We start from the raw sequence: 9,747 nt of genomic DNA, 5'->3' as shown, positions 1-9,747 counted from the left end.
GAACAGGGCAGCTGCACCCAAAGCCCTGCTCTGAATTACTGTGGAACAGGCTTCTGAGATCTTTCGAACTCCAAGTTGCTCAAGGGGGCAGAAGTGGTTCTCCCTTATCTTCATTTTAACCCTGCAACAACTCTGTGAGGGAAGTTCAGCTGGGAAGCAGCAACTAGGTCACCTACAACTTCTTGGCTCTGTGTGGAGTTGAATCCTGATCTCCCAGGCCCCAACTCAACACTCTTCACTGCTGCAGCATAGCGACTCTTCTCCGTCATTAGTCATCATGGCTTTTGTAGCTTCTACATACCAGCAGTTGGAGAATAAACCTGTTTGCCTTGTTGTTAAATGAGTGGCATTTGCTTGCAGTTTCTTCATTTAGTGAAATCAGAGGTGGGAAACTTGGCGAGTAAAACCACAAGCTATGTGTGATCATTATGTGAGACACAGAAATGTCTGCTTATGTGAATTTGGTATGTAGCACATCATAATCCTTAAGGGATGCTCCATTCTTGGTTTTTAGGGGAGCACATGCTGTTCTTCTGTTTGAGAAAGCAAGAACCCTGCAACAACCTGTGCTAGTGTTCAACTAGCTTTTTTTATCAGAGAAGTAAATCGCTGCTATTAATGAATGCCTTGTAGTTCTGGTTTGGCCAGCCCATTAACCATGCATGCAAGCGTCATATGGTGTAATATCTTTGCTGTCAACCATTCCTTCTGCCATACATACCAGGGCAGGCAGATCAAGAGGCCAGGAGCTTTTGATGCTACTCCTGAAAAATAAGTGTGACAATTACAACAAAATGCTCACACTGCAGGACTAGAGAAATGCACATCTTCTGCCTTGATTTCAACAGGTGCAGGTTTCCTCTCATCTGGAACAGGTACATCATCATCATCATCATCATCATTATTACCAAACCATTAAATGCTTGCAGTGGCAGGCAATGCTTACAATACAGCCATTTTAAAATGCTATTTTATTAGTAGAAGACATTCCAAATTAAAAAACAAAAACAGTTCAGAGTATATATTTTATTTCTGCTATCAAGATGACCCCAAAGGATCAAACTTTACAATATGCACACAATACTATTTAAGAATTGTGGAATGTTTAACCAAGCTGGTATTTCCTTAAATACAAAATTGAAAGTTTGTTAATCTGTAGATTTAATGCGGCATTTTTGTTGTCAGATAAGGTTTCATATTGCTTGCCTGTTGTTATCATACTTGTTTTTATCTCATGTCAGCTACGCTGATCTTGCTTTTTGGGAGAAAAGTGTACTACAGATAAAGAATGAAGACAATAATATGCTGACATACACAAATCTTTGGGAGGTGTGTAATGGGATTTCCATTTATGCTGCACATGTAAAGCTCTCCCAAAGATACTGTCTTTTTATTTTCACATAAATGCTGTTTTGACTTCAGTGCACTGTTTTATGCTGTGAAAGTGTGTGTGTGTGTGTAAAGTTAAAAATAATAGCTGGCCAGTTATGTGTGTGGGATATATATATATATATATATATAGAGAGAGAGAGAGAGAGAGACAGACAGACAGACAGACAGACAGTAGTGGTTAAGAGCAGTGGACTCGTAATCTGGTGAACCGGGTTCGATTCCCTGCTCCTCCACATGCAGCTGCTGGGTGACCTTGGGCTAGTCATACTTCTCTGAAGTGTCTCAGCCTCACTCACCTCACAGAGTGTTTGTTGTGGGGGAGGAAGGGAAGGAGATTGTTAGCCACTTTGAGATTCCTTAGGGTAGTGATAAAGCGGGATATCAAATTCAAACTCTTCTTCTTCTTCTTCTTCTTCTTCTTCTTCTTCTTCTTCTTCTTCTGAACAGGGGTGTGTGAATGTAGCAGTCTTTGAATATTGGATAGACACAAGGAGTGTTGCTTAAAAATGCACATGCAGAACATTCTCCATGCATCTTTTCTAAAATTGCAAAAAGATAGCTGTGTTTGCCTATTTTAGCAAAAACAATTCAGAACCCTGTGACACCTTGATGACTAATCCATTTACTGTGGATAAACTGTCATAGGTCAGAGTTCATGATGCATGAAGTGGTCCCTGAGTACAGAAAGAGAGAGAGAAAAAGAAAAAAGGCCATTTCACATAGGAAGGTCCAGAGGTCAAACACTGCAAGAGATAGCTGTAGCAGGGCATCTTGGCTTGTTGCAGATCACAAATGAATGCAGAATCCAATGGCACAAACAAGATGCAGTCAGTGTGGGCATGTGACTTAGTCCTAACTAACTGGCAACTGTAGATGATAAACAGACATTGCAAAACCAAGTTCTTCTGAAGCATATCCTTTTGGGAAAGTGAAATATCCGCCCCCTCCCCTTTCCCCATTGTTATTGCTCAAGAAATAGGATGGAATAGTGAGCACAGTTGAAAACTCAGCACAACAACTAGATTTATAAACTGACTGCCTATTGCACTAGAAACCAGCATTGGCTTTCAGATGTTGGCCTAAGGTCTAGTCGAGATACCAATGTGTGGGCTGTACCATTTTAGACAGAAGGTAGGGCTACACATGATGGAATGCTTCACTACGGGGAGAAATAGAGATTCTGGCAACATAGAAACTCACATATTATGGAGGAAGCTAGGCTAGCATCTTCTCTCTGAAATCTAGTTTTCTATATGAATTGATATTTTTAAAGATGTGGTGGACTCTGCATTCAGTTGGGTGAGACAAAAGTGAGCACTCCAAAGTGATACAATTCAGGCACAGGTTTACCAGGTTTTTGATACAAGCATTCAGTGCGCGGGGCCTCAGTCTAGTCAATGAATATCCACCCTCAGCTATAAAGATCTGCTGCATTCTCCAGGACACTGCTGAAACAACTTTCATGCCTTGCCTCAGCTGCAGGATGACTAACTATGGTCCTGAAAATCACACCTTGGTACCTCTCCAAGGTGCTGATCTTACCTTGAGCTTCCTCCCTCTCTGTCTGGTGCAAACTACTTGCCTTCCCTTGCTTGGGCGATCATCTATCCTTAGTAGTGCACATCCCCATGGATCTGGACAAAGAGACTGAAGTTAGAAATAAATTAGGTTCCCAAATTTATTTTATCTATTGGGAGACACTTCTAAGTTCTTATTCACTTTTCAAAATACAAGTATTTCTCCAGAGAGGTACACATATATAAACCTTGTTGTTGTTTAGTCGTATATAAACCTAGAGAATTTTAAAACAACTATCAAAATTCACAACGCTAGGATATAAAGAGAAGGTCAACCATTTGCTCTTAAGCCAGAAATTTGATTAAAAAATGTAAAACAACACACAGTAAAGGAACAATTAATTAAAAGCAGACCAAAATAATACCAATGATGAAAAGTCTTCAGGCCCCACCTAAAAGAGAACAAAAGGGAAGCCAAATGTCCCTGTTGGAGCAGAGTGTTCCATAAATGTTTGATATGACAATGTTTGAGTCCAACAAATTTATTCTAATGTCCTTGAGGATGGAACGTGCTCATTAATTAATTCTCATTTATTACTGGAGATATTTTGGACCAGTTTCCATGAACCCTGCTCCAGAAACGTGACTTCATGTGTTTTTGAATGCACCTTTTAAGCATTTTCTATTGTAAATGATTGATAGGGAGACGGAAGGGATTAGAATGTGGTAGCATGTGTTTTGATGGTGTTGGTAGTGATGGGGAAGGCAAAGCTCAAACCTGCTCATTTTCAATCCACCTTAAGTCCCTTTGAAATTTATCACACCAAGTCAATGTGCAATTGTCATGTCCAGGAACATGACTCTCTATCAGAAGGCTTGGAGAGCTAGTTTTATGATACAGATCAGAATGAATTCTTGAAATAACTACATACTTTGGGGGTTCATGTCCACTGTGCAGTGAACAATGGGAGAATCATTTAGGTTGTGGTGCTCTACCTGTGAAATCACCTATCCTATGATATCAAGTAGGCACCTGAACCCCTCAGACTGATTACATTCCCCAGATCAGGAAGACATCCTTTTGCAAGAATATCTGATGCCAGATGATTGACATGTGGGGGACCACTTGGTGCTGCGGAGTTTTGGATCCAGCCTATTGGTTGGATCTACTTTCCCACCCCTGCTCCCAAGTAGACCCTTGCTGTTGAAGAGACCCTGGGGACAGAGCCTTCTGACACCCAAATCTGCCGGAGAGTTTTGTAGTTCTCTGTTTCTTTTTCCTTTGGAGTCCTATGTCTGGGACGTTTGTTAATGTCCAGAGATTGTATACTCATGGGGGTGGTATATGATAGATAGAAGACCGTCGTTGAAAGACAGGGAAATGTTGGTCTCCCAGGGTGAGAGGCTGGAAGGGGAAAGGAAAGGTGCCAGGTGAGAGCTGGGTGCTATCTTCTGTGGCTGTCGAGGACTAAGAATTACTTTTAAGAGAGGACTCCATTTTCTACTTATTTGTATTTTCTGTAGCCACTATTTTATTGTATTATTAAAAAAATAATAAAAATCCCATTACACAGAAAGCTTTGTAGTTCTACAGTAGGGTTTCTTAAACTTTTCATCAAGCTGAAAAAGAAATATTGGACTGGATGTTTAATTCATAGTTCTGTCTAATGCAACTGGATAAATTTTGCTAACAGTGCTGCCATTTGTGAAAGACTAAGAGGACATACCAAATCAGGAACATAGACAAGGATGCTATTGTCTCTCTTAAAACCAGAATGGACTCCAGACTCTGCTCAGATGTAAGTAAGTCCACTGCCATCTATTGACTAAGCTATATAATGGCAGTATCCACATATCATCTCGCACGAGATTTGCTTTTTGCTTTTTTTTTTGTTTTTAAAAGAGCCAGCAAATAAGTCAGGGCCACTGAAACATTTTTACTCACTCATCTCTAAATCTCAAAAAATTCTGAACAATTCAGTTGGAGCAAGTGTCAGTCCAAGAAGCAACATAGCTGGCAGGTATTTTTCCTCTGTTCAAAGCCTTTCTTTCCGTAATATCTTGTGGCAAAGCATTCTTCAGACTAATCCAGCCCTCTATTAGCACAAATGCTTCTGGTTAATAAGTGCTCACTCCAGCAAAACAAAAATGCCTTTCAGTGCCAGGAAAGGAGAAGGAGCAATGAACACATGCTGGAGTTGGCAGTTACAAAACAACAAGCACTGTCAAAATAATAAATCAAGGGGCCTGAGCTAGGAGCTCTGCTCTGATAATGTGGCTATCTATTCATCAGCCCCCCACCCCAAAGAGGCCTCCCACAATCTGATATTCTCTACTCATTGCAACTATGCCTAAATGCAGACACATAATTCAGGAAGTTATAAGGAACCTTTTTTCATCTTGAGGGTCATAGTCCCTTAGGTGCAACCTTCTGGGGTCTGCATACTTCTGGTAGGTGCAGCCAGAGGCAAAAGTGGGAAGGGTAATGGGTGTGACTCTTTACCTTTGTACAAACTCACATTCCAGCCACAGAAGAACCAGGGTCCTACACACAAACACACACACACACACACACACACACACACACACACACACTATTTCAGCAAGCAAGAGGTGGGTTTATTGGCTAGCTTAATTAGATGGGACCATTGCAGAGCCTGAGAGTGCTATGGGCATATTTACTGCTGGGAAGACGTTAAAATGTGCAATACTTAATGCTCGTCACATGGGACTGCTGCATAGAAATCTCGACTTTCCTGTTTCTAGTCCTGGCAGACAATATTCTGGCAAGCCTAATACTGGCTCTGACATTAGGCCTGTATATTGTAATGGAACGATACAGGTTTAAATCTCAGTAGACTCAGAAATATTTGCCTCGATGGCCCACAAAGCATTGAAGCCTGAGTTATAATTAACCTTTTTAGGTAGCCCCAACTAACAGAGTGGCTTCACATGTTAAATACTGGTTTCCCCATAGAAGACCCTAGTTTCGATGGTGCATAGATCTTGCATTTGTGAACTCAAAGTGGCTCATTCCATAGTATCCAGATGCTGATGGTGATCCCCAAACTCACATTGCTGGTGGCAAACTCACATTGGTCAAGAAAGCAGTGAATCCGCCTTGTGGAATGCCAGTCTCACTTGTCCCAAGAAACATTGTTTACATTCACTGTAGACTTCACCGGGAAGAGGGGAACTCCCCTGATGATTTATGCTGGGCATGGCCATCATTAAAATGCTCTTTGGTTAGTGGAATGATCATATAAACTGCTTGTGCAACAGGCGGCTAAACCTACATGACCCCCCTAGATCTTATTTGCCATTCTCTCCTTTTCAAATAACTTACAGCTTAATAAAAAACAAACTTAACCATTAGGGAGAGAGGAGAGAGAGCATCCATCCTTGAGGTTAAACTTTGGCTAGCCCCCAAAATGGAGAAGGATTTTCATTCTGCAGCGGATTGGAAAGAGAAAATAATTCCCCCTGGAATTGCCGAAGAATTGAACGTTTCAGCATTATGCAAATACAGGCCGCACATCTAAAAACAGCAAATAGCCTTGTTTATTTAATGAAACTCAAAAACAGCTTTCAGAGTCAGTTGCTGACCAAATGTGGGATAGTGAAAGTTATCTGTTAGGGAAATAATAGCGTGTGTGTTTTTTTATTAAGGACTACTGAATGACCCAATCATATGCAGAAAATAAGAGGGGTTCACATGTTCCCTTACCGTGGCGAAGTCCAGTCTCCCAACACGTTGACAAGTGGACCCACAATGTCAAAATATTTATAACTGAATCAGTGTGTTCCTGCGGTGTCAACAGTATCCCACTATGCAGCAGTGTTGCAGTTCAGTTTACCTAGTCAACCAAAGAAGGAGGGTTTTTTAAAAACCATTTACAACAACGATTCATTAATGCAGCATGACGTGAGCACAATGCGACCATGAAACCTGATCCTGATAACCTTGTGCAGCAATGCAAGAGGTGAAGCTTTTCCTGTCTTTTTATCTCCTTGCATGTAACGTCAGCTATATTTTTGCATGCTTGGTTACTGCTAAAGGGCACAGGAATAAGTGCGACAAACAGTATCAACCCCAATGCAAGGGGATCGTTTCGGTACCATGCATTGGAAGGAATGAAGAATCCAATGCCTCTGGATTTTGTTGGACCACAACTCCCATCATCCCTGATCGTTGCCTGTGATGGATATGGCTGATGGGAGTTGGATTCCATCTGAAAGGCCACAGGTTCCTCATCCCTGGTGTATGCCGACCCTATGCCATGTTACTTGGCACACCTGGAAATGATCCCCAACAGGAGTGGCAGTGGGAAGGAATACAAAAAGTGTGGTCTCTAGCATGTCACAGATCCACCCCTTGTGCTGAATGGGTGTGTATAGCATTTAGCACATGCCAATTTGTCTCTTAGGTTGCTTCACCACTTCTCTAGCTCTATTCAACCCATAACCTTGCTCAATCCATTTGCAGCTGCAATAGCTGGAGTCATACAAAGTGCTCCTTCCTTGATTGAGATGAGGCTGAAAATCGCCATGCAATGGTAGGCTCTGCCCTGATAGCATATCAGATCATTTCCAAGAATTGTGAAGATAATGTCCAGAAAAATCAGTCCTACCAGGGGTGCCAAATTGAATAAACTATTGCGGGGAAGCAAGGTAAGTGTCAGGGAACTGCCATCGGAGTGGGAGGCGGAGAGGAGGCTCCCGGACGATGGTGGAGAGGGCCCTAGTAGAAGGAGGGATAGCCCATCCGCTGGGGAAGGCAATCAGCGTAACACCAGTGGGAAAGGGGAGGAGATAGAGGAATCAGAGAGGTGGCTCCAGGACTCTTCACAGGAGACCAACGGAGAGGGTACGAGTGCTCCATTGCCCACACCCACCTTGCGCAGGAAACTTTCGCACAGGCAACGGGGGAGGAGACTGGGCGTCAAACAGCTTCTACGTTGGAAGCGGTTTAAGAAACACCCACTGACGGATTCTGCCAGCGACTGAGGCAGCCACGGATCTTGAGGCTGTCCTGACAGAAAGGGTTCAACCATGCATCCTAGCCAGGCAACTTACGCACGAGCAACCCCTAGAACCATTACAGTAAGTCCCCACACTGATCACAAGACACAAACACCATTTGAATGGCAATGCTCATCAACTTTGTGGGAGCCCAGTGCCCTCAAATATTTTATTAGGGGAACTGAAGGGAGCTCAGCCCCTAGGAGTTGACTCCTATGAGTCCTACAGTGCAAGAGATCTGCCTGTTTTCATAGTTTTCCCCACAGGCTGTCCCTCTGCCCTCCAGCAGCAAACTCACTAGGCCCTGGAAACAGCTGAATGGGGAATTATACATTGCACAAAAAGACATATAAGGAAGCTCCGTGTCTGGAACCAGTAAGTGGGCTTGCAATGGGTGGCAGGTGGGGGGAAAGATTAAGGACATGAGGAGAGCCTGCTGGATCTGGGTTCCAACCAGTGATCAGCCAGATGGATCTGGGAAGGCCAGAAGCAGGAGCACCATTGATTCTTGGCCAACGTCTTAAACCCACATATTTTTCACAAAAACTACAGTGGCTGCAGTTTCCTCCATGCAGATTCTCTCTTTTAAATGACTGGTTCAAGAATGATCTAAGGGCAGCTCATTGAAACAAGGGAGAAGGGCATTTGCAGAGCTGCTGGCAGCTCAGCTGGTCTCTCAAAGAATGAGCACTTCTGTAGTGCAGTTCTTTGGCAAGCCTCTCGCTCTGCCATTCCACCCCTTGATCCCCACCTTCATTCTCCAGGAACAGCTCAAAACAGGAACCTATCTATGTATAGAGGGACAGGTTCAGGGAAGCAAGGAATAAAGGACAGCATGTCCCCGGTGTTGTGTTGAAATGCTTTCCATATCCCTGCTTAGTCAGAAGGAATATTAGCTATTTCCCAACAGAGGCTGAAAGGCTGATCCACGTGTACTGCTTACTTTGCAGTATGAGGAACTGGAGCAGCTGAATTGGCGGCAGGAATTTGTTTCTCTACCCAATTCGTTTTGGCTCTGTCTTTTGGAGGAAAGGAAGGCTAAAACCACCGCTGGGAGGGGCCAGCCGTGGTTGGCTTTTGACCCGAGCAGTTGCACATGGCCGAGGCTATCTGGCAGTGCACAGTGACTGAACCGCAACCTCCTCAAAGCTTTATCTGTGCAAGAAGCATTGGCTATTCTGAAGGACCGCAGAAATAATCAGCGACAGCAAGAGGTAAGCAGAGAAGCAGGGCATGCTCCCCCCCCCCAACCCACCCCCAGCATATGAAAACAAGATAGTGGGAGAATGTATTGTGAAAGGCGGTGTGAAACAAGACAAGCATGGGCAAATAGTTTGTGAAAGAGTAGTGGCTACCGGAATGGAGCAATAGGATGTGCAAATGTGTGAGGCTATTCTCAGGATTTCCCTTTGGTAAATACCTTGCATGTGGCAAGCTTCTGTTTGACCCTTCCAGGTGAGAAGCTATTGAGTAACCTGAGATATAGGAGCATGTGGGATTTCCCCAACTGATTGGTAGGAAGAACAGCTCGATAAGGAAAAATAAATACTAGACGATGCACCATCACTTTTGCTGGCAATGCTCCTGTCCTTGTTGAATTTCTGACCGTTGTGTAGCTGCTAAAAAGGCAGGCAGAGACCTTGCCAGGGAAAGGGGTGTGATCCATGGTGGTCTCGAGAAGCTTAGTTGGTAGAGCACGAGACTCTTAATCTCAAGGTTGTGGGTTCGAGCCCCATGTTGGACAAAAGATTCTTGCATTGCAGGGGGCTTCAACCAGATGTTCCTTGTTGTCTCTTCCAACTTTCTGATTCTATGA

The 9,747-nt window shown here is 43.4% G+C and overlaps 1 protein-coding gene across 4 annotated transcripts in view; it reads left to right on the top strand.

Moving 5' to 3' along the window:
* Positions 1-701: 701 nt before the first annotated feature.
* The window catches only part of SLC39A8 (solute carrier family 39 member 8), a 41,550-nt gene continuing 32,504 nt past the window's right edge, over positions 702-9,747 (top strand). The window contains exon 1 of one of the 4 annotated variants that reach the window (XR_014515103.1): positions 702-875. The gene's annotated coding sequence lies outside the window, so the exon portion shown is untranslated. Of the gene's footprint in view, positions 876-8,859; positions 9,146-9,747 lie in introns of those variants that run through there. The other 3 variants (XM_083456797.1, XM_083456799.1, XM_083456798.1) reach the window with 3 other exon arrangements.

This window comes from Podarcis tiliguerta (genome assembly GCF_965153285.1).
Source record: "Podarcis tiliguerta genome assembly, chromosome: 9".
Taxonomy (NCBI): domain Eukaryota; kingdom Metazoa; phylum Chordata; class Lepidosauria; order Squamata; family Lacertidae; genus Podarcis; species Podarcis tiliguerta.
The sequence above is the reverse complement of the archived record's forward strand: the minus strand, read 5'-3'. Positions and strand labels throughout refer to the sequence as shown.